Genomic DNA, 22,667 nt, shown 5'->3' with positions numbered 1-22,667 from the left:
TGAATACTTTTTTAGCTAACAAAAAAGAAAGAGTTATAATTTATTGTACACTGAAAAACAGGAATGCTACTGGGAGATGACTTAACCACGAGCCTATAAGCACTGAAAGTTCTTTGATTTGGCTTCGATTTGGGTTGCAGTGTGGATCGCTTTTTTCACTCTATCAAGATAACCTGCTCAAACCATTCCTAAATCCCTAGGATGATTTCAACTTTCTTGGGTAATTCTGGCTCCAGACTCCTATGAATGTAATCCTTCCGGCAGTCACTAATATCACCCTGAAAGGCAGCTGAGGCTGGCTGTCATCTCCCCCTATTCTGCAGTAGAGCTTTGTCCAAGCACGCTACTATGCCAGCCTCCCGGAGAACCACTGCCCATTGTAAAAGGTCATTCAGTTTGCAGCCCATCACTGTCTCCAGACACATTCCAAATAGAGAACTTCAGTCAAAAGGACAAAAGGAACAGAAGAAAATAACCTTTGTTCATTGAACTTATTCAGTTATATGCCATTAAAAACAAACAAAAAAAACCACTGATCTGATACAGAAGCATTATTACTACACCACACACAATAGCAGCGATGTTTAATATGCCAACGATAGGGGCCAAGTTACAGGTTTAATTTGATGTATGACTTGATCCATCAACAAATTATCCTGCTACTGTCAAGAATCCCCCAAAAATTATAGTCTTCGGTGATCTTAGATTCTTATGATTCTATCTATACCTCTGGGACTTCACGTTTGAATAAATTAAGTTATGGCACACCTGGTTGAGCGCACAAGGACCATGGTTCGAGCCCCCGGTCCCCACCTGCAGGGGAAAGCTTTGTGAGTGGTGAAGCAGGTCTGCAGTTGTCTTTCTGTCTCTCTCCCTCTCTAGCTTCCCTCCTCCTCTCTATTTCTGGCTGTCTCTATCTAATCAATAAATATTTTAAAAATAAATTAATTAATTAATAAATTAATTAAATTAAATAAATCACAAAGTTGTACTGAAAAAAGATTTTCCCAAAGAATAAAGGGAAATAAAAGATGGCAGTTATCTAGGAATAGGTTTATATTTAGACTTTTTTTTTTCTCTCTAAGGGTTTGATCCTCTGATAAATTGTCAAATTTAAAATTGCTTCAGCTTCCCTTAGAGACAGTGAAATTAATGCACAAACTCCTTCATTAATCAAGGTCTATATTTTGGACTTTGTAGTATCACAACAGGTCATAAACTTGACAGATTCTTAGCCATTAAAGTGCATCTATGACAGAGACAAGCAAGTATTCTTACCTCAGCAAAGAAATCTTAAAAAAAAAAAAAAAGCTGATAAGATAACAGAATAGTTATACAAAAGACTTTCATGTCTGAGGCACCAAAGGTTCCAGGTTCAATCCCCAGCACCACCTTAAGCTAGAGCCAGGCAATGCTCTAATTAATAATAAGGAGGAGGAGACAAAGAAGAAGAAATCTTAAAAAGAAATGTTTAAAAGTCAATTTACCTATCAAAAGTTGCATAAACTTTCAGTGATCAGGGAAGTGAAATGGCTTGCTTCTAGACCACATTCTAATACACTTATAAAGATAACCAAGTCTTGGGGAGTAACCTCAGTTCTCTGACCTCCACAGTGTTAGTCCTATTTGCCTAAATACACAATGCAACACCACAGGGAAGTTTTTCTCTGAAGGAAGTTTCCTCTAACTTTGAAACACTAATTTCTTCCAGCCATTTTGCAATGACTAGAAACCTGTCAGTAGAAAAACTCTGTCGAGCAGATCGCTTTCTCTCCTCTCCCCTCCCCTCCCCTCCTCTCCCCTCCCGGATCAACTATAATTAGTGGACCCTGAAACTTCAGTCGTACCTCCATACCATACTTGTGTTTCTAACCACGAGATAAACAAGTCAAAGAAAGATTCCATATGCTTGTTATATTGTTTGTATTACACTTCAACTCCTTATCCCAAGAACTGACTGATACAGAAAATGTTAAGCTATACTTTTTTTTCTAGTTTTTCCTATTGATTGGGCTTAATCACAAATAACAAGGTTGTAGGTAATGGTGTACAGGATATCATTACAATTGAACATACGCAAACATTTGATTAAGCTTTTTTCCTACAAAAGCAAGCTAGAGGATCTGGGTGGTAGTGCACCTGGTTGAGCACACACATTATAGTGTTCAAGGACCAGGGTTCAAGCCCCCCAGTTCCCACCTGCAGAGAGGGAAGCTTCATAAGTAGTGAAACAGTGCTACAGGTGCCCCCCCACCCCTCCCTCTGTGTGTCTTTTTCTTCTTTTTTGTACTATCTGCGTTTAACCCGGAGCATCACTGCCTGGTCCCCTATTTTTTTAATTTAATTTTATTATTTTTTAATGTTAAATCAGGTTTATTTCACTTCAGCAATCCAATTTGAGCTACATTTCATAACTAATTTTCAAAACTTATTTTATGTTTTAGCTTCGATGTCCCATTTTATTTTCTTTTTTCTTTATTGGGGGCGATTAATGGTTTGCAGTGCACAGTAAAACATAGTAGTTTGTACATGTGTAGCATTTCTCAATTTTCTACAGAACTCAAGCCCCCTCTAGGTGCTCCTCTGCCATCATGTTCCAGGACCTGAGCCCCTCCTCCACCCAGAGACTTTTACTTGGTGCAACACACTCCTCTCTCCCTTTTAATCTCCCCTCCCCTCTCGATTTCTTTCTCTATCCAAAGTAAATAAGCATGTAAACAAATAGATAGAATAAAGCAAGCTAGAATAGAAACACTTGATATTCCCATGTATGTAGTCAATAATTTCTTGAAAACTATCTGCCTGCCACCAGCATACAAAGTCATTCTTAGCTGCTGTGTTCCAAAACCAGATTTGAGGATAAGAAGCAGTTCAAGCTGACCTTTAATTTGTTATCTTGTCAAAATTTAACAGAAGGGCATGGAGGAGAGGGGGGAGAGAAGTTTTTAAAGTATTTTCATGAAACCAGAGCCACCATCTAGCAGACTCTGCTTTTTAATAGCATGAGTCATAGGGCTCACGGAAGTGCAAATCACAAGGTTACACGTTTACCTCCTAGAAAATATCACCAGCACTGGACTCTGAGTTCTTTGCTAAAGCCAAGACTAGCATCTGATTCAGACCCCTGTCAAGCCTGAAGTACAAGTACATTTTTTTTCATTCTCTCTGGAGGACATACACTTCCCCGTAAGCAAAACTGAAAACAACCTTTGACCGAAACTGAAGATTACAATTATCTGGGGGTTCCAAGCCACCCCAAAGCATATTTTCCCAAGAAATCCCTTTTTCACCTCTCCAGACCCACTTCACTCACTCGCTCGAAGGGCACTCAAATCACCTACAAACAGAAAATTTAGATATTTATAAATACAAAAGGGAGAAACAAGTACCTGCCAAACACCTGGAGCTCTCTCCCTGCGCACTCTCTCCTCCCACACTCTGGCAACGGAATGCCCTTCAAAACCATGGCTCACTGCTTTTGGTAAATGTTTTACGAGACACTAAACAGCCTTGTGTCCCACCCTCAGAGCAAACACCATTGAGAGAACACAATTAATGGTCGCAGAGATATCGTTTGATGTACTATAATGTAAATGAACAGTCAGACTCAATTTCAACACTTCCCTTTAAGTGGGGGGGGGGACGACACCCAAACTTCTGAAAGGTGGGGAGGAGTAGGGTAGCTAGAAGGGTACATTAAAATAGGTTCAATACTAGAAGTGTGTGTGTGTGTGTGTGTGTGTGTGTGTGTGTGTGTGTGTGTGTGTGTGTGTGTTTTAAAGCAGCACTGTGATAAGCTCCTTGCTCTAATCCTCAAACAAGTCTTGGCTTGCTAAACTGAAAAAGTGTCAAAGGCAAGAGTTAATAAAGCAGAGAAAGATCATTATTAAATCGACAGCTACAGCTGCAACTATGTTTTTACCATACATTTCTGTTTAGCAGAAAAACTAAGCTTTTCAGTAACCAGCCTCCACAATAAACAAAATGTACTCCCCATTTTCCATATCCCTCAAGTCACTCGGTTAAAAACCAACTCTGCTCCAAACCAGAAGTTTTGCATTCCATTCAAGTTAACAATTACAACTGGAGGATAACAGAAACTTGCTGGCACCAAATTATTAGCATGCCCAGAATGTCAGGTGCCTCTTGGTACTACCAGAGTTAAGAAGATAAAGATAGAGCGCATCGAGGATCCTGTCTGGTTTTATGAAAGTCACATATGAAGACTGCTAGGAAATGGAAGGCCAGGACTTACCTGCTCCTGCAGTGCAGACTGGGACAGTCTGAACTGAGACGGCAAAATTATTTAGCAGAGACTAAGACATGCCAGAGAGGAAAGAATTGACTTTGGAATCAATCACACACAGAGCCAAGAGAAAAAATAAAGCAATCAAAACAAAAACAAACCTCTCCAGTCCCCAAGAATGCTCAGACCACAGGTCATACCTTTCAGATGTCCGATGGGATAGGAGGGAAAATGCTGAGATAATGGCTTTTTTTAACACACAAACGGTGTCACTTTGAGCAAATCGCATAATCTCAGTTTCTTCCTCTATGAAAGAAGGCCAGAACCAAGGAAGATATCCCAGAGAACTGACAGTACTTCCACAAATCAGTTCTCTACATCTTTAAGACCTCATAAGGTATTGTGGCTTTTTTTTTTTTTGCCCCCACCCACCAGCAGCTTAAGGTCCCACCTTATTTTAAATGTCTTCCTATTCCAGAAGCCTCAGGATCAGGACTGTAAAAATAGTGATTACATGTCCCCAGGGACAGATGGACTAATCTGGTTTGGGTGGGTATTCTCAGGGGTGTGGTAAGGGCCCTCTCCAGTCTCCAGCTCAGTCCACCAACGTTTTACTCTTTCTTATTTCTCCTCTCAGCGACACAGCTGGCTACCCTCCTTATACACTCTCATTCTGGCCTCTTTTTCTCACTTCTTTGTGCTTTTTTCCCCATTTCTCCCCCCAAGAGACAGTGGGGCTATGATGGAGAGAATAATTTTTCTCATCATCTTCTTGCTTCTATTAGATGATACATTAAACCAACTAGTGAGGAAGGTTAAGTCATGCTTTTCTCATCTGAATTCTACTCTCTCTCTCTTTTTAATACTTTATTTTTGAGAGAGATGCAGAGAGAGACAGACAGACTGACAGAAACACCAGAGCACTGCTCAGCTCTGGCTTATGGTGGTACAGGAGATTGAACCTGGGAATTTGGAGCCTCAGGCCTGAGAGTCTGTTTTGCATAACCACTATGCTATCTCCCCTGCCTGTCATCCAAATTCTGTATCTCACTGGAAGATCTAGAAAGATTCAACAACTGGCTCAATGTCACATGCATGATGGCTGGTGGGACTGGAGCTGAAGCTTGGCTTTACTGACAAGGAGGATGTCTCTGTTTTAGGCCAATTTCCTATCCTCAAATGTATCATTTTTAGTGACCTAACAGTCCTGCTTGTTTGGCTCTCCCTGCCGACAAGTGCTTTTTCTCTCAGGTCACTCTTACTTTTCTTTCCTCCCTCTGCACTGGTCAACCTATTATTCTATTTTTACAGTCTTTTTCATTGGACTCCTGTAGTTCATCTGCTGACTACTGCTGTCCTTAGGGGGCCCTCTTTAAGCAGACTCTATGGGTGCAAGTCTCTAAAGTGACAAACTTGCAAGACTAGGGGCTAGGTTTTCTCTAGATAGAGGAATTTTCCTATAAAAATTTCCCCGGGTCACCTAGCCTGTACCACCCTGCACCAGGTATGTATACTAAATTATCAGTACCACCCTGCTACAACCCTTAGGTGAAGTCCAGGCCTCACTGCTAAGGAACTTGTTTAGTTTTTGATGAGAAAATTGTGAAGAGGGGTGGGGAAATATAGCATAATGGTTATGCAAAAAGACTTTTGTGCTTGAGGCTCTGACATTCCAGGTTCAGTCCCCAAACCACCAGAGGGGAGCAATGCTCTGGTAAAGAAATAAAACTCTGCTGGGAGAGGGGTGGAGTTGTGCAGGCCCAAGTTCCAGTGATTACCCTGGGGGGGGGGGGGGAGAGGAAAGGAAAAACAAAGAGAGAAAGGAAGGAAGAGAAGAAAGAAGGCACATCTGGTTGAGTGCACGTTACAGTGTGCAAGGACATGGGTTCGAGCCCCCCAGGACCCACCTGCAGAAGGAAAGCTTCTTGAGTAGTGAAGCAGGAATGAAGGTCTCTCTCTCTCTCTCTTGCCCTATGTCCCCATTCCTCTCAATTTCTGGCTCTCTATCCATAAAAATAAGGATAATAACAAAATTTTTTTTTTTAATGAATGAGTGGAGGCCAGGCAGTGGTGCACCTGGTTAAACACACACATTATAGTGGACAAGGACCCAGGTTCAAGCCCCTGATCCCCATCTGCAGGGCAAAAGCTTACAAGTGGTGAAGTAGGGCTGCAGGTGTCTCTCTGTCTCTCTCCTTCTCTGTGTCCCCCTCCCTTCTCAATTTCTCTGTCTCTGTCAAATAAATAAATATTGTAAAGTTAAAAAATAAAGGAAAAGGAAGGAGTGAAAAAGGAAGAAAGGAAGGAAAAAATTGTGAAGACACAGGTCATGGATGCAGCTCAGTAATGAACTAGCTCACAAGGACAAAATCCTGAGTTCTACCCCCATCATCTCTCCCCACCAAAAAAAAAAAAGACACAGTATCTGTAATGTGAGCACTTAACCAGGTATGCCACCACCTAACCCTGAAGACACAGTATCTGAACACAAAGCAATATCTTTTTTTTTTTTAAGATTTTATTTATTTATGAGAAAGACAGGAGGAGAGAGAAAGAACCAGACATCACTCTGGCAAGGAGGAAAGAGGAAGCTTCATGAGCAAGGCTGCAGGTGTCTTTCTTTCTCCCTTTCAGTTTCTTCTAACCCTCTGAATCTCTCTCCATCTCTACCCAAAAATAAAAATCAAATAATATATTTAAAAACAATAGTTTTCAGGGGACCAGGCGGTGGCGCATCTGGTTAAGTGCTCATGTTACAGTGCACAAGGACTCAGATTCGAATCCCTGGGCCCCGCCTGCAGGGGGAAAGCTTCACAAGTGGTGAAGCAATGCTGCAGGTGTCTCTCTGTCTCTCTCCACCTTTATTTTTCCCCTCCCCTCTCAGTTTTCTCTGTCTTTAGCTAGTAGATAAATAAATAAATAAAATTAAAAAAACCTCCGAACCCTAACTTTAAAAAAAAAATAGTTTTCAGGATGGGGTAAATAGCAAGTGGTTATACAAAGAGACTCTCATATCTGAAGCCTCAAAGTCCCAGGTTCAATCCCGCGCATCACTATAAACCAAAGCTGAGTAGTGCTCTGGAAAAAAAAAAAAAAAAAAAAGATAATGTTCAGATCATTTATAAGAAAAAAAACAAAACAGCAAACAAGTTAACTATTCACTCACGCTATGAAATAAATATCATTTAATAAATGTCTGCAACTACCAAGGTTTTGACAGATGGTATCTCATTTAACTCCATCAGTTCCGGAAGAGGGTAGGTTCAGAGGATATGTGGATCAGGAAAGAACTGAGAAGCCTAGCCACTGATTTCTTTGTTTCAGTCATACACACTCTGCATGGGCAGATTGCAACGCTCTTTCTTTCTTTCCTTCTGTCTTTCTTCTTTTCTACTTCTTCCCCCCACCCGACCCCCAGCACAGCTCAGCTGTGATTGATGGTGGTGCTGGGGACTGAACCTGGGAACTTAGTCTCTGGGATGAAAGTCATTTGCATTACTATTATGCCATCTCCCCACCCTTCCCAACCTGCTCTATGTTCAGAACCTGCTAAGTCCTTTTCTCTTCTTTCCTTGGCCTCCTCACCTCTTTGACTCCATCTCTTTTATCACTAAGTTTGACAAAATCCAGATCACTTGAAAAATCAACTGACAAACTCTATTACTACTGAGACTCTCATTGAACCACAGAAAAAGCAACCAAGTAGGCATTATGAATTTCCCCACCTCACATTAGTCTTTTATATTCATTTCCCACCCCCCCCACCCCCCCACCCCCCGTGGCCACTAAGGTGATATTTGACTTTTAAGAGTGTAGGCTGCATTAAAATCCCCTGTGGTGTATATATAGCACTTAGTGTGCCATTGTATTCAAATATCATAACTTACTGCTCAGAAACTAAATTCTGTGTCCCTGAGAAAGAAGCAGACATGCCTTCTGGGCAAGACAAATGTTTTATAAAAGCACTTACAATAGCATATTCCTATTCCCAGTCACACACTCTAAGTCAATTTTTGTGTTCTATAATGGTTGGGTATGCCAGCATGGAGGAATACTACTAGAATCTTTTATTTTATTTTATTATTTTATTTTCACTAGAGCACTGCTCAGCTCTGGCCTATGGTGGCGCTGGGAATTGAACTTGAGATCTCAGAGCCTTGGGCATGAAAAGTCTTTTGCATTACCATTATGTTGTCTCTCCAGGAATTTTTTATAAAGATTTCATTTTTTAAATATTTATTTATGAGAAAGATAGAGGGAGAGAGAAAGAATCAGACATCACTCTGGCACATGTGCTGCCGGGGATCAAACTCGGGACCTCATGCTTGAGAGTCCAAAGCTTTATCACTGCGCCACCTCCCGGACCACTCTCTGGGAATTTTTTAAAAAAAAATATTTATTTATTCCTTTTGGTTGCCCTTGTTATTTTATTGTTGTAGTTGTTATTGTTGTTATTGATGTCATCGTTGTTGGATAGGACAGAGAGAAATGAAGAGAGGAGGGGAAAGAGGGAAAGAGAAAGAGAGACACCTGCAGACCTGCTTCACCGCCTGTGAAGCGACTCCCCTGCAGGTGGGGAGCTGGAGGCTGGAACCCGGATCCTTACGCCGGTCCTTGAGCTTTGCGCCACGTGCGCTTAACCCACTGCACTACCGCCCGACTCCCTCTCCAGGAATTTTTAACTGAAGAGTTCTCAGCTAATCAACCAACCTCTAGCAAGTACGATTCTGCCTTTCCTGGTCTATTCCAGCATGTCCTTTAGTCTGCAAGGTCCACTTCTAACCTGGCTATATTTGGACTACAGAATGACTCCAGATTCTGACTGGGGTTTTGAGCTTCCCAGGGATTCTGAGAGAGAAGACAAGCAATAACTAGAAGTGAAGATATTATTCCTGCTAAGCCTCCAGATCTGTCGAAAGCCTCTGCAGTCCTGAGTCACTTTATCCCCATCAGTCTTCTGGAGAGGGTTGCCAAGAGCCAGATGAGCATGGCTCTAGCACTGGCTCATCATTCTGTCCAGTATAAAGCCAGGCCCTACACTCAGTACCACGGACTTTTTTACTGAATTACTCAAGGAAGAATAGACGGGAATAGATAAGGGGGACACATGATGAGTCTAGACTGTCCAACTCTGTCACCCACTGAGATATCAGTCCCTAGTCCAGCACTTCTCAAAGTGGGATTCCTGGTGATAATAAAAGTGTTAGCACAGTGGTCTGGGAGGTGGTGCAGTGGTAAAGCTTTGGACTCTCAAGCATGAGGTCGTGAGTTCGATCCCCGGCAGCACATGTGCTAGAGTGATGTCTGGTTCTTTCTCTCTCCTCCTAGCTTTCTCATAAAAATAAAATCTTTAGGGGAGCTGGGCGGTAGCACAGCAGTTAAGCGCACGTGGCGCAAAGCACAAAGACCTGTGTAAGGATCCCGGTTTGAGCCCAGGCTCCCCACCTGCAGTGGGAGTCGTTCACAGGCAGTAAAGCAGGTCTGCAGGTGTCTGTCTTTCTCTCCCCCCTTTGTCTTCCCCTCCTCTCTCCATTTCTCTCTGTCCTATCCAACAACAACGACATCAATAACCACAATAACTACAACAACAATGAAAAACAACAAGGGCAACAAAAGGGAAAATAAATAAATATAAAAAAATAAATTAAAAAAAAATCTTTAAAAAAAAAGCATTAGCGCAAAATCAGGCAGTGTCACTAAGGTGTACGAGGGATTTGCAACCACCAGATACTGAAGGTTTTATTTTTGTTTCTTTTCAGAAAGGCCGTTTTCCTGAAGAATGTCCTTAATGAAAAATAAAAGAGTGATTTTTTATATCTCAACTTGAATATATATACATCTTCTTCATATTCTGTGTGAAGAAATGGGGTCAGGGGTGTAGATCTGGGCTTTGATGTCCAGCACTAACCCCCACCCTCCCCCCGAAAAAAGGGAAAAACTCCATCTGTGACTATTACAGTGGTAATGACAGCTTGTCATCCTGAAAAACCAGATAATACTATTAATATTTGAATGTAACTAGGGAATCGCTTCTGTGGTAGAGCACACAAATACTTGAGGTCCTGTGTGTGATAGCCAGCACTGCCTATACCAAAACGTGCTCTGGTCTTCCTCACTATTTGGAATAATCACAGTATTTCCATCATCATTGTTGTTGCTGCTGTTATTGTTACTATTATTTTAAACCAGAACTCTGCTTGGCTCTGACTCGTGATGGTGCTGAGAATTGAACTGGAAACCTTTAGTGTCTCAAGCATGAAAGTCTTATGCTATCTCCACAAAGCTAAAATATTTTATGTTAATTTGACAGTTTATTGTTATTACTTTCAAATGAATTAGTAAGTTTCTTGTTTGGCTGTCTAATGTAAATAATAATAGATACAACTCACATAAGGAAGAGTACTTTGAATTCCTCCATATTGTTTTTTCCTTTTTATATCTGAAAGTTTCACACAAGACAGAGAAAGGAGAGAAACCATCCTGAGCAGACGCCATGCTGGGGATCAGAACCTCGTGCTTGTCAGTTCAGTTCAACACTTTAGCCACTGTGCCACATTTTCGGACTGCACTAATTGTTTTGTTTTGTGTTTTGTTTTTAATAGAGACAAAGTCAGAGAAAGAATTAAAGCACAGCACCAATGCTTCATTCAATACAGTAGGGGTCAGGCTAGAACCTGGTAAAGCAGCACACTATCCAACTGAACTATTTCATTAGCACTGCATTGCTCATTCTTTTTTTTTTAAATAATTTATTCATTTATTCATGAGAGAGACAGGAGGAGAGAAAGAACCAGACATCACTCTGGTATATGTGCTGCCGGGGATCGAACTCATGACCTCATGGTTGAGAACCCAATGCCTTATCTACTGCGCCACCTCCCGGACCACAGCATTGCTCATTCTTGGCACAGATTACCTCTTTAGTCACCTATGAAATTCCATGTGATAAACAGTATTATGATTCCTACTTTACAAATGAGGAGACAGAAACCCACAAGTCAAGTGAAGCTATCGACTGGCAGAAGGAAAAACTGGAACCCACCTGCTCAGATGCCAAAATTTGACCTTGAAAATGTTACAATGCAGCCTGAATAATGGGGATTTCCAAAGATGGTTGGTTTTTCTGCCTGTTTTGCCTCTCAAATTTCAGTAAATTCAACCCAGAACTATCACTAGCATCTTGACTTAGAGCTGACCTTCCTAGTGGATATTTCTCTGAGCTTAACAATGGCACTGTTCCAGGATGGGTGAGGAGGTCAGAGAAAAGATCTAGGGCACCAAAAGTAACTCCATTTTGGACTCCGTCTGCCATGTTAGCCACCCTGAACCCAACCAATCAGAGACAAGCAGAAAAGTCCCCAAATATTGAAAAATGAGAACAGTCGTTGACCCGAAACCAACTGTTCCTTGTTCCACGTAAACATCCCCACCTGTACCCACGCTGTGCTAACTATAAAAAGCTGAGATGAAAAATGTTCGGGGTCGCAAGACTTCCCCTGCGTGGAGGCTCTTGGGACCCAAGCTTAAGCTTGCTAATAAAGGCTCTTGTACTTGCATGTGACTCTGGACTTCCTTGTGTGTGATCGGGACCCGAACCTCCGAGCGTAACAATGGAAATTATAGAAAGGAGCAATACAGCACAGGCAGAGCTCATTACAATTAATTGGAAGCTTCTGGGGCCTGGGTGTTGAGCCATAATCAGCCTTGAGAATAAGTTAGGAATCTTTCCAAATGAATCTGTACCAACCGAAGCAAATGCAGACATCAATGCAAGTGCACCAAAGCCCTGTTTTCCATATGACCATAACCCAGGCCTCTGGATATATTTAATTGATGAGCTCAGGTTCAACAATAAACTAGGGGAAAAAGTGAACTTGTACCTTTTATGGGGCAGGAAGGCAGGGAGAGATGCCAGAACAACACTCCACTATCCATGGAGTTTACTCCCTCCACTCCAGCTAGGTGCTGTACCTGGTGCTTTCATATGGTTCGGGAGCTCGAACCCAAGGCCTTGTGCTTAGAAAGATGTGTATTCTACCAGGTAAGCTATTTACCAGCTTGGAAAAAGCAAACTTTTTTTTTTTTGCCTCCAGGGGTACTGCTGGGGCTTGCTACCTGCACTACGAGTCCACTGCTCCTATTGGTCATTTTTCTATTTTTGTTGTTGTTGCTGCTGCTGTTATAGTTGTTGGATAGGTCAGAGAAAAATTGAGAGAGGAAGGGCAAGACAGAGGGGGAAAGAAAGGTAGACACCTGCAGACCTGCTTCACTGCTTGTCCATACAGAAGCCAAGGGCAATAGAACTTGAAAATTAGCGTAGAGGAGTGAATGGAAAAACTGAAGCAGAAGAAAAAGGGTTAAGTCAGAAAAGGTGCCGACTATCAGGCCAACCCTTCAGCTGGGGCCCTATTCTGGGAGTCCTGAGATTCCCAAACAGACATGATGGGTCTAAACCTCGAATAAATCCCTCTATTGTTACCGATCATCTCTATCAGGAACAACACAATAGAACCCTTTGTGGGCCCCCATAGGACCTTGTCCTCAAGTTGGATTAACAATGGTAGAGAATATTCCATTCTCCAAAGGGAGGATGGACAACATACTCTATGCTACACCTGAGGAAGATGGGTTCTGAAACCAGAGGCAGCTTGGAACATTCCTACTCATGACCACAGAATGAGAGCTCAGATCTACAGGGATGCAAAGGTCACATAGGCTCCTAAGCTGAACATGGGCCCCAGATAACATCAAATCGATGGGGTTTACAGTCAACAATATTTATATACCTTTCCCATATTTGGGAGCTATTCTCTTGCCTGATCCAGCTTTCTGATCCTTTTTCCAGCTATGACATCATCTCCCTAGACAATAACTTGCATCCACCTGCATATCAGATTTCAGGCTCAGAGGGAAAAAACTAGTATAGCCACAGGCCCTTTGGAATAGAACTAAAATAGGCCTTCTAGCTATATACAAAACAGAGGACCCCCCCACCCCCCAACTCTTCATTTGCACTACTCCAGCCTTTAGATTCATGATTAGTCAACAACTTCTTTGGCTTTATATGTTAACTGTCTTTTCAGCTACCAGGTTCCAGATGCTAGCATGATGCCAACTAGACTTCCCTGAACAGACAAACCCACCAATGTGTCCTGGAGCTCTGATCCCCCAGAACCCCACCCCACTAGGGAAAGAGAGAGGCAGGATGGGAGTATGGATTGACCTGTCAACGCCCATGTTCAGTGGGGAAGCAATTACAGAAGCCAGACCTTCCACCTTCTGCATCCCACAATGACCTTGGGTCCATACTCCCAGAGGGGTAAAGAATAGGAAAGCTATCAGGGGAGGGGATGGGATATGGAGATCTGGTGGTGGAAATAGTGTGGAGTTGTACCCCTCTTATCCTATGGTTTTGTCAGTGTTTCCTTTTTATTGGGAAAAAAAAAAAAGAAGAAGTCCCAAAACTGGATCACTGATAATTCAGAAGAGGTGCCCTTTTTTGCATGTATAGTGTCAGGGATCAAAGCCAAGGTTCATACCACTTACTGAGCTAAAACCCGGAAGTATGGTTTAAAAAATAAGATTAGGTAAAACCTAGAAGATATCCTGAGTAGAAATCTTTGGGGAAACCCAACATTTGGAACACCTGGTCATGAGGGAAAAGCCAGAGTTATATATATATATATGTATCTTATTATTATTTATTGAATGGAGACAGAGAAATTGAGGAGAGAGACATCAATACCTGCAGCACTGCTTCACTGCTCAGGAAGTCCCCCAACATATACACTGCAGATGGGGAGTGGGGGCTTGAACCTGGGTCCTTGTCCATGGTAACATGTGCACTCAACCAGGTCTGCCACCACGCAGTCCCCTCATTTTCTGCCTTTTAAACAATCAGCTCTGCAGTTGTTTGCGGTTAGCTTCTCAAAGCCCACCCACCAGGCTAGGCTGTCTGCCTTCAGATGGGCCCAGCCCTGCCCACAGCCCTCCCTGCTGGCTGGGTCTGCACATCCAGTTCAGCCTTTTTATCTTCCAGCTCAATCTGGATCCCTAGAGAGCAAAAAGGAGTGTCATCAGGAGGAAAAAGAAAAAGATCAAACTGAGATGTGAGCATGGACTCTTTTCTCAGATAAGCTGAGAAGGCAAAGTATTCAGTTTTCCCCTTCCCGGGGGGCTTCAGAAGTTATTCTTGTGAATGTTAAAAGTCAAGGAGGACACAGTCAGAAGTTGTGACTCATCAAATTCCCTAAGTTAAGACCAGAACGCAGATTCTGAATTCATGGACACCACTTTCAGAACATAGGGGCTGGGGAGGTAACTGTAGGGTAGAGAGCATGCCCTGGGCTGGAGAGATTGCATAATGGTTATGCAAAAAAACTCCCATGCCTGAGGTTCTGAAGTCCCAAGTACAATTCCTAGCACCACTTATAAGCCAGAGCAGAGCAGTGTTCTGGTCTCTCTCCCCAGTAAAATAAATAAAGAATATATATGCTATTTTTAATAGAGTGCATACTTTGCATGCAAGAGGCCCTGGGTTTAATCCCAGGCACTGCATAAACATCAGAAAGACTAAACAATTCTTTTTTTTTTTGAAGATTTTATTTATTTATTAATGAGAAAGATAGGAGGAGAGAGAAAGAACCAGACATCACTCTGGCACATGTGCTGCTGGGGATCGAACTCAGGACCTCATGCTTGAGAGTCCAAAGCTTTATCACTGTGCCACCTCCCAGACCACAAGACTAAACAATTCTATAACATTATTAAAAAATGGTAGAGCTGTGCTTTGATTTCTTAAAAACAATACACTACACAGGGACCCTGACTACTTTAGACGGAAAAGCAATGAAGTCGGTTGGCTCACAGGTAGCTTTTCCTTGTATATGGGGCTCTGTGAAGCACAGAGAATATGGAGTTCACTGAGTTGGAGCCACAAGCTCCAATGACATCTCAGAAAGGAACATGCCTTGGAAAGTGACTGCATCTGTATGTAAAGGTCACAGTGTAAAGTCAGACAACAAATATTATTTAGACACTGAAGATCACACAGCTTCTATTACAATTTTTTTCTGCCCCAGGTTTAATACCCATTTGCCAAAGCTGAGCAGTGCTCTGGCCTCTGATAAAAATAAATATATATGTAAACCTTTTTAAGAAAGAAAAAAATCATTCTTAGTTATGTACAAAGCAAAGAAACAGGTGGTAGAGGGTACTGTAGTTTTATTGGTCCTTCACTTAGAACAAAAGTAGATGGTGGGTCGTGACTTCTGTGTACAGTTTGGTTGAATGTATTGTTGAAATGTTAAGTGGGGGCTGGGGAAATAGGCAGGGTGGCTATAAAAGACTTTCAGCCTTTAGGTTCATGATTAGTCAACAACTTCTTTGGCTTTGTATGTTAACTGTCTTTTCAGCCACCAGGTTCCAGATACTAGCATGATGCCAACCAGATTTCCTTGGACAGACAAACTCACCAAGGTCTCCTGGAGCTCCCATTCCCCAGAACCCTGCCCCACTAGGGAAAGAGAGAGGCAGGCTGGGAGTATAGATCGACCTGTCAACGCCCATGTTCAGTGGGGAAGCAATTACAGAAGCCAGACCTTCCACCTTCTGCATCCCACAATGACCCTGGGTCCATACTCCCAGAGGGGTAAAGAATAGGAAAGCTATCAGGGGAGGGGATGGGATATGGAGATCTGGTGGTGGGAATAGTGTGGAGTTGTACCCCTCTTATCCTATGGTTTTGTCAGTTTCCTTTTTATTTAAAAAAAAAAAAAAAAGACTTTCATAACCTGAGATAACAAAGGTCCCATGTTCAATCCCCAGTCCCACTACAAGCCAGTTAAATAAATAAATAAATAAATAAGAAGAAATGTAGGTGGATTCTACATCATTTTTTCCTTACAAAAGACTTTCATCCTGAGGCTCCAAAGTACCAGGTCCCCAGAATCACCATACAACGGGTGCCCAGGTAAAGTCACTTGACTTAGCTGTAGAACTGGAATGAAAAATTAAGCCAGTAATGACAGTCTTCTACTTCTCTTTAGAAAAAAATATTTTACTTCTGTTATTTTAATGAGAGAGGAAAGAAGGATAACAAAGCACTGGTCAGCTCTGGTTTGCGGCTTACGGCAGCACTGGGGACTGCACCTGGGACCTCAAAGCCTCAGGCATAAAAGTACGGATCACAAAATCTTAAATGCAGAAAAATGTCGATATATCTGAGACTATCCCTCTTTACAGGATAGCATGAGAAAATCATGACCCACTGTGGTTAAATGAGATATTTCAAGTTACATACTAACTGGAAGAGTTAGGTTGAGAAAGTTGGTTCCCTAATTTCCAAATAAGCTCTCTTTCTACCACTCTGTTCGATACTGCACACAGTCAACTACATATTATAAATTGAATTCAACAAATAATTATAAAGTAGTTCAAACATACCTGGTCCTAGTTAGGTGTTTTAGGGATACAGATGAAGTATAAGGGAGAATTCCTGCCCCAAAGTAGTATGCGCTCTCACTAAGAAGACGAGGCACAGACAGATGCACAAATGTAACCAGTTTTACATTGATAAGTAAGTACTGTTATGACAGTGTGATCAAGCTTTCTAGAGGATGCAATGGTTCTTTACCTTTGTTGTTCAATATGGTGACCTAAAGTCACTTGTTGAGGACAATGCTCAGTATTGAACATCTAAAATTTTGGATAGAGCCACTAAAGAAGTGAACTTTTTTTTCTTCCCTTCTTCCCCCAGCCACCCCCCTCCCCACCCCTTTAAGCATAAGCATAAGCATAAGCATAAGCACTCTGGCTTCTGGGGGCCCAGGGGGGTGGAGAACCTCATCCAAGAGAGTGTTTTTGCATAACCATTATGCTATCTCTTCTAGAAGTAAACTTTTAATTGTATTTATTTTTACTTCATTTAGTCAAATGTGGCTAATGACTGCCATAAACATCATATGACTAAAAGAATGGTTATAGGTTCTGATGGAAAATGTGTAACACAGTTGCCACTTCTTCCTCGTGTCAATGGCAGAAAACACCACTGAGCATAGACCTCTTGGGATTCTCCTAGCGATGTATTTTCAATTGTCTGGTCCTGGTATATATGATGAAAAATTATCTGCCATCCCTGTTAGATAGAAGGCAGCAAAGGTGCGTTAGAGTAGGAATCAGTCTAGTTCTAGGACAGGGAGAAAGCTGACAAGAAATGAGGACTGCATTGGGTGTGGTGCAAGACAAAGCCACAGGCTGAAGGGTAGAGCATACAAAAGAGATCTTTGAGTTTGAACTTTTCTCCCAAAGCTCCTAGATGTCTAAACAGGATATACACTAGGAAAAAAGACATGTTTTAGAATGTAAATCTGAAAATCACAGTCTAAAAAAAAAAAATCACAGTCTCTGCTCTATGATAAGTTGTATAATGTATGCAGTCAGATACCAGTAAGGAGACTATTATTCCTCTAGTGGCTTTCCTTTGGGAAAGTTATATGTGCACATTAAGAAAATGCATAAATTTAGGCTGGAGAGCTAGCATTATGGTTATTTAAAAAGACTTTCATGTCTGAAATACCAAAGGTCCCAGGTTCAGTCCCCAGCACCACCATAAGCCAGAGCTAAGTAGTGTTCTAGGGGGGAGAAGGAGAGGGAGAGGGAGAGGGAGAAACAAGTAAACAAACAAAAAAAGCAAGGAAGAAAGAATGAGGGTGGAATACAAGAAGGGAGGGAGGGAGGGAAAGAAAATTCGTAGGTGAGGCATGGCTATGAGCAGCAGCATCTGTGTTTCTCTCTTCTCTCCCAGATCAACTAGGAATACCAAAGGAGACCACCTGGGCCCTCAACAAGACAGTACGAGAACGACTTCAGGAACCCACCCACTGGTGAGTACAAACACATGTGGCTCATGGACAGACAGAAGCTTAGGGAGAGATTAAGTGGCTGGTAACAGTTCAGCAATCTACCAATTGAGATACCACCTCCAGTCTGTTTCATCAACAAGGGGACAGCTGAAGGGAGGAGAGGACTCCCTTAAGACTCACCAAGTGAAACTGTGAGTCTCCATTGCTACTGCCCTCAGAATCTGGAACAGTGGCAGGGAGGCCCTGTGATGACACCAGGGGACAGAGAACCAACCAGGAAACTCAGGAGAAGATCTATACCTTGGTGGCCTAGTGTTGGAGCTGTGAAAGTCTCTTTGCATAACCACTGGATTATCAATACCACACACCAGCTTTTAATTCTTGGTCAGGAGTCAGTGATTAAGCTAAGAAGCCTACTTATAGTTTAAAAGCCCTCAGGTTCCCATAGCCAACAGGGAAGAAAAAGAACAAAAGAGGCTTTTAAGTCACTGAGCTCCAAATTAGGGGTTAAAATACTATTGAAACAACTGTTAACTTCCATAACTGTGAACCCTTTAATTACCTTACTTAGACACAAGTCAATCCCGGCAAGAGCGATCAGTAATTTGAAAAGTATTGAGAGAGGGAACTCATAACATGATATATAAAATGGTTAAACCAATAAGAAGAAATATTGGAGCAATGAACTAGGACAAGAGTCCAGCTAAAAGCCCCCCAAAGGTTGAAGCACAAAATAATGATGTCAACATCCAAACACTAGTTAATAAAATATTCACAGGAGTGAGCAAAGAGTTTGAAAGAATAGTCATCAGAAATGCAGAAACAACAAATGAGACTCTGGAAGAAAACACTAATTATCTCAAGGTTATTAGAGAACTGAAAGTTGAAATAGCTGAGCTGAGAACACAACTAGCTGAACAAGCTAAAACAGTATCAGAACAGGTTAACAAAATAGATGAACTCCAGAAAACAGTAGAGGGGAGAATAGAATCAATGAGACTCACGGAGGGTAGATAGCATAATGGCTATGCAAACAGACTCTCATGCCTGAGGCTCCAAAGTCCCACGTTCAGTTCCCCACACCACCATAAGCCAGAGGTGAACAGTGCTCTGGTTAAAAAAAAAAAAAAAAAAAAAATCAATGAGGCTGAAGACAGAATTAGCAAGATTGAGGATGAATTAGAGACAACTAAAAAAGAAGTAAGAGATCTCAAAAACAGATTAAGAGATACCGAAAACAACAACAGAGACCTATGGATGACTTCAAAAGAAACAATATACGCATTATTGGCTTACCAGAGGAAGAAAGAGAAGGAGAGGAAGAAAGCATTCCTCAGACCATAATAGCTGAAAACTTCTCTAGTCTCAACAATATCAAAGACATAAAGGTTCAAGAAGCCCACATGGTCCCAAACAGAATTAAGCCAGAATTAAAGACACCAAGACACATCAGATTTAGAATGGAAAGGAATAAGGATAAAGAATGGATCCTGAAGGCTGCAAGAGAAAAACAGAGAGTCACCTACAGAGGAAAACCTATAAGATTAGCAGCAGACTTCTCCATACAAACACTACAGGCCAGAAGAGAATGGCAAGGTATCTATTAAGTGTTCAATGAGAAAGGCTTTCAATCAACAATACTGTATCCTGCTAGACTGTCATTCAGACAAGCAACAGTTGAAGGAATCAACTATCACCAAGCCTGTCCTGAAAGAAGTTCTGAAAGGTTTCCTATAAACAGTCAGACCACCATAAATAGGCCATATATCAGAACACTCTAAAACTCTAGAAGAGTGGTGTTAAAATTTTTTCAATCTTTGATATCAATAAATGTCAATGGAACACACAGAAGAAAGAAAGAGAGAAAGGAAGAAAGAAAGAAAGAGAGAAAGAAAGAAAGAAAGAAAGAAAGAAAGAAAGAAAGAAAGAAAGAAAGAAAAGGAAGTAGTATGTGTGTTTAACCAGGTGTGCCACCACCCAACCACTCTATGTTTGTTGTTTTCGTTCGGGAGCTCCAGCAGGCTGGGCTAGCTTCGCGGAGGTGAACAGAGACTCGGGGACTCATGATTGAGTTGTACGTAGTATCTCTTTATTCATGCAGGACGCAGCACAATCTATACCAAGCTAAGCTAAACTATCACAACTACCAACTAACTAAAATGAACGATGTTGTCCTTACATACTTTCCAAGTAGGGTGTAAACAGGATGTGATGTAGAGAGGGTGGAGAGAAAAGTGACTGGTGGAAGATCAGGGTGTGACAAGGAGAGGGGGTGGAGCAGGTGAGAATTCTACCACTAAACCACCAATGCCCTGGAGGGAGTGTGGTGCTTTATGTAAATGTAAAAGTGATTTATGTAAATAGACCGCTTTGAATGGGATCAAACCAATCCCTATATAGGCATATCGGTGCTTGGTTAAGCAGAAGCCAGGGGGAGCTGGCATACTACCCAACATATGTTAACTCTTTTTTTTATCTACTAGGTTCCAGATGCTACCATGATGCCAACTGGACTTCCCTGGAAGATGACCCCACCAATGTGTCCTGGAGCCCTGCTTCCCCAGAGCTCTGCCCCACTAGGGAAAGAGAGAGACAGGCTGGGAGTATGGATTGACCTGTCAACACTCATGTTCAGCAGGGAAGCAATTACAGAGGCCAGACCTTCCACCTTCTGCACCCCATAGTGACCCTGGGTCCATACTCTCAGAGGGTTAAAGTATATGAATGCTATCGGGGAGGAGATGGGATATTGAGTTCTGGTGGTGGGGACTGTGTGGAATTGTACCCCTCTTATCCTATGGTCTTGAAAGTGTTTTCATTTTATAAATAAAAATTTAAAAAGAAAGAAAAGAAAATACATAAGTGACCTGGAAGATGGCATAGTAAATAAAGCATTGGATTCTCAAACATGAGGTATTGAGTTAAATCCCTGGCATACCATGTGCCAGAGTACTGCTCTGATTTTTTCCTCCCACCCTTCACTCCTCTCTTATAAACAAATAAATACATCTTTAAAAAAAAAATACAAAGTGTGGGCCTGGGTGGTGGTGCAACCAGTAGACCACACATTTTACAGTGCACAAGGACAGAAATTCAAGCCCCCATCCCCACCTGCAAGGGGAAGCTTCACAAGCAGTGAAGCAGTGGTGCAGGTGTCTCTCTATCTCACTATCTTCCTCGTCTCTCTTTGTTTCTTGCTCTCTTTACTTATTGGAAAATAAATAAATAAAATCTTTTAAAGTATATTTTAAAAAATGAAAAATGTATAAAGCAGAAGTAAATTAAAAATCATACCTTGGAAGGATGACAGAGGACCTAGTGGGGGTTGTACTGTTATATGGGAAACTGGGGAATATTATGCATGTACAAACTATTGTATTTACTGTTGAATATAAAACATTAATTCCCCAATAAAGAAATAAAAAAATTAAATTAAATTAAAAAAAAATCATTTGCATAACTATTATGCTAAAAAAATTATACCTTGGTCAATCAAACTCAACCACTATTGGCATTTTGATATTATATCTCTAGGTTTGTTTTTCAAGACTATTGCAATAACTCAGGAATAAAGTTACACACAGGACTAGGAAGATGTAGTTAAAAAAAAAAAGAGGAAAGGCTGCAGAGGTAGCAACATGGTAAAGAGGAAAGATCATTAGCACTGAGAGAACTGAGCACTAGTCTAGATTTTTCCAATGGTCCTCCTCTCTCTCAACATCCAAACTTGGCTTTCTCATTTCAGAATCAAGGCACTGGTCTAGATCAACCTCTTAAGTTCTTCTTATGTCTATCTAATTAAGAGATAGATGAGAAGACTGAGACATCCGTCCCCAATTTAAAATTGAATGAAATATGTATATATATGACTATTCTTATTGTATTTTTTATTGCCACCAGGTTTATGGCTAGGGCTCCATGTTTGTACTACAAATGCACCATTCCAGATAGCTGTTTGTTTGTTTGTTTTCAGTTTGTGGTTTTTCTTTGTAATTGCCTACATTCATCTTTTTTTTTTTTTCTATTCCTTTTTTTTTTTGTGTGTGATTAATAGTGAGTTATGGGAGTCAAGTGGTAGCGCAGCAGTTGAGCTCATGTCTCCCAATCTGTAGGGGAGTCACTTCACAGGCGGTGAAGGTCTACAGGTGACTAACTATCTCTCTTCCTCTCTATCTCCCCCTTCTCTCTCAATTTCTCTCTGTCTCTATCCAATAACAAATAAAAAATTTAAAAATAATGAGTTACAGTATTTTAAGATTATGATGTACAGTTTCACACCACATCCACCACCACAATTGTGTCCTTACCCTCCCATCTCCCAAAGATAGCCACCACAGTTCTCACAAGTCTCAGAAACAGTTTGTTTTCTCCTTCTTCTCCTCCTCCTCCGCAAATTCATGATTCTCTAGATTCCATATAGGAGTAAAACCATCTTTCATCTCTTTACTTATTTCACTTAGCATAATACAGTTCCAACCATCTTGTCCCAGAGGGCACAATATCATCATTTTCTTCCTTTTTAAAAAACATTTATTTTGAATAAAGAACTAGAGAAAATG

General features: G+C 41.4%; 1 protein-coding gene and 1 long non-coding RNA gene across 10 annotated transcripts in view; one reads left to right on the top strand and one right to left on the bottom strand.

Moving 5' to 3' along the window:
* The window catches only part of RBM47 (RNA binding motif protein 47), a 208,987-nt gene that overhangs the window by 89,697 nt on the left and 96,623 nt on the right, over positions 1-22,667 (bottom strand). The window contains exon 1 of one of the 9 annotated variants that reach the window (XM_007526990.3): positions 3,390-3,463. The exons of the other annotated variants lie outside the window; for them this stretch is intronic. The gene's annotated coding sequence lies outside the window, so the exon portion shown is untranslated. Of the gene's footprint in view, positions 1-3,389; positions 3,464-22,667 lie in introns of those variants that run through there. 9 annotated transcript variants of the gene reach the window in all.
* LOC132537564 (uncharacterized) overlaps positions 1-22,667 on the top strand; it is a 521,799-nt gene that overhangs the window by 471,458 nt on the left and 27,674 nt on the right. The gene's annotated exons all lie outside the window — the stretch shown is intronic.

This window comes from Erinaceus europaeus, chromosome 3 (assembly GCF_950295315.1).
Source record: "Erinaceus europaeus chromosome 3, mEriEur2.1, whole genome shotgun sequence".
NCBI lineage: Eukaryota > Metazoa > Chordata > Mammalia > Eulipotyphla > Erinaceidae > Erinaceus > Erinaceus europaeus.
This window is presented reverse-complemented; position numbering and strand designations above follow the sequence as displayed.